The following is a 2,898-nucleotide window of genomic DNA, read 5'->3' on the forward strand; positions in this document are numbered from 1 at the left end:
GTTGATTAATGGATACATGAGTTAGTTGCTTTCGACTTTATAATTTGTAGTTTAATATGTATTTAATATTTAGGCATGCACATACAATCAAATGTAATGAAAAGTAAAGACAATTTATGTTTATTTTTTTAATTTTCTCATATTTTATTAGAAAAGTATGGCTGAAAACAATGCAACGTCTTCGGGGACACAAGCTTCATCGGCTCCTTCGATTAGACAAAAGAAAGACGTAGCATGAAAATATGTTACTGAGGGTACTAACGCGAAAGGGAAGAAGATATGGATTTGTGGATTTTGTAAAAAAAATATTTGCAGGTGGAGGTATTAATAGGATGAAGCAATACCTTTCTGGGGTTAAAGGAACCGTGACTGCATGCCAAAAAGTTAGTTTAGAGGTTCAGCTTGAAATCAAAGATTTGTTGGATGCTCATGCGCAAAAAAGTAAGGCCAAGAAAGTGATGGCTGAAGATTTAGATGCTTACGAAGAAGATGAAATTCTGGAAATTCCTTCTCAAACAGAGGTTTCGAATGGAAAAAGGAAAGCTTCATATGCTATTGACTCATTTTGTAAAAAAGGTGTAAGTCTTTCTTTTCTTCCCAACCTACTATTAAAGCATGCATGCAAAGTAAAGACAAATGGAAAGATACTGACTTGGCCATTGCATTGTGGTTTTATGATGCTTGTATTCCATTTAATGCTTGCACTTCACCTTACTTTCAAGCTGCGATCAATAAAATAGCTAGTATGGGTCATGGATATACACATCCTTCTTATCATGCTTTGCGTGTCAATTTATTGAATGATGCTAAGACACATGTTACGTTGATGATTGACTCTATTAGAGATACTTGGGCTGACACTGGTTGTACAATAATGGGGATGGTTGGACTGACATTAGGCAAAGGTCTTTGATTAATTTTTTGGTTTACTGTCCAAAGGGGATTTCATTTATCAAATTTGTTGATGCTTCTGATATTTGCACAAATGCTGATACATTGTGTAATTTGTTTGCTGACATTATAGAGTGGGTTGGTCCTCGTAATGTTGTTCATATGGTAACGGATAATGGGGCCAATTATAAAGCTGCGGGTTCTAGACTCATCGAGAAATATCCATTCATTTTTTGGTCACCTTGTGCAGCTCATTGTGTTAATTTGATATTTAAAGATGTTGGAGATATATGCCCACAGTTCAATCTTTAGCCGTTCTTGCATCAAAAGTTCTTGTTTTTGTGTATAATCATAAGTTCGCCTTGAACTAGTTAAGAAATCGAAAGGGGTGGCGAGAAATTATCCGTCCTGGTGCAACTCGATTTGCAACTACTTTTATTGCATTACAAAGTTTGTATGCGCAAAAGGATGATTTGCAAGCATTGGTTGTTAGTACTGACTATAAGCAATATCTAAAGATGCAAAAATGTAGAGAAGTAAAACAAATTGTGTTGGATGAGAATTTTTGGAATAACTGCTTGGTGATTGTGAGGGTTATGACGCCGTTGATACGACTTTTGCGTCTTTGTGATACTGATGAAAAACCATCTATGGTATATATTTATGAGGGCATGTTTAGAGCACGAAAGGGGATTATGAATATATTTAAAAACAAGAAAAAGTTGTACAAGCCCTACGTTGATATTATTGACAGTAGATGGGATCGTATGATGTGTAAAGATCTTTATGCAACAGCGTATTATCTGAATCCTGCTTTTCAGTATGACAAATCTACTTTTTGTACTGAGCCTGAGATTATGGGTGGAGTTTTGAATGTGATAGATAAAATGGAGGACGTCAATAACATAGCGATTTTGGATGAGTTAAGATTTTTTCGTAATCGCGAGAGATGTTTTGCTCGTCCGACAGCATTAACTTATAGTAAAATCACCCGACCAGGTAAAGATCGATTCATATTACTGTTATTTAATATTTATTTTATTTATGTTGTTACCTGTTTTACAATTTTATATACTATATATTTGAAGTATATATAAATTATAAAATGCATTTTTTACTAATTAATAATTATTAATTAATGATTATGTCTTTCATAAATTTTTTTTTTTAAATAGATGAATGGTGGAGATTGTTCAGTTTCGACGCGCCAAACTTGCAAAAGTTGGCTATAAAAATTCTTAGTCAAACTGCTTCTTCTTCTGGATGTGAGCGCACTTGGAACGTATTTGAACGCATCCATACCAAGAAAAGAAATAGATTGGAGCATAAGAGACTGAACGATCTTGTTTACGTTCATTATAATTTGCGATTGAAAAATAGGTGAGTTACTTTAAGTCTTTAAAGTTAATTTTGTAGTTTTTAACAAATAATTATCTTATATTAATTCTTTTTGTTCATGTTAATGTTACAATTATTTATAATTATTTAGGTTGGCTGTCTCCAAAAGATCATACGATCCAGTTGATTACGAGTCAATTGAAAAAACGGAATTTTGGATTGTGGAAAATGAGGAAGAAGGAGAACTTGACTATGATGAACTTGAAAATATGGTGCAAGAAGAATATCCAAAGGATGGCGTTGGAGAGTCAAGCACACAAGGTTTGTTTTTTAAATTTATATGCACTTTATTTCATGAAATTTAAATAGTTTAAAATTATTTTCAATCCATTAATTGTTTTTCTTTTTTTTTTTTTTAAATTGTCAAGAGGATGAGTTCGATGTAATGACATCCCATGGAGGAGATGAAGGTGGAGATGAAGATGAAATTGGAGATGAGTACGAGGAAGAGTGATATATGAAGATGATAGTGTCTTTCATATGCATTTACTATTTACTTTAAATATTTGATTTTGATATGAGACTTATTTTAAATGTTTGTTTTGGATGCAAGACCTTTTATTTTTTTTTATTCTTGAGTTTTGATTTAAATTAAATGTTAACTTTTGA

The 2,898-nt window shown here is 32.6% G+C and overlaps 1 pseudogene; it reads left to right on the forward strand.

The window, feature by feature from the left end:
• Positions 1-332: 332 nt before the first annotated feature.
• Positions 333-2,628, forward strand: LOC148771783 (uncharacterized; annotated as a pseudogene).
• The last annotated feature ends 270 nt before the right edge of the window (positions 2,629-2,898 follow it).

The sequence above is a fragment of the Erythranthe guttata genome, chromosome 3, assembly GCF_056151865.1.
Source record: "Erythranthe guttata isolate IM_541 chromosome 3, IM_541, whole genome shotgun sequence".
In the NCBI taxonomy this organism is placed as follows: Eukaryota; Viridiplantae; Streptophyta; class Magnoliopsida; order Lamiales; family Phrymaceae; genus Erythranthe; species Erythranthe guttata.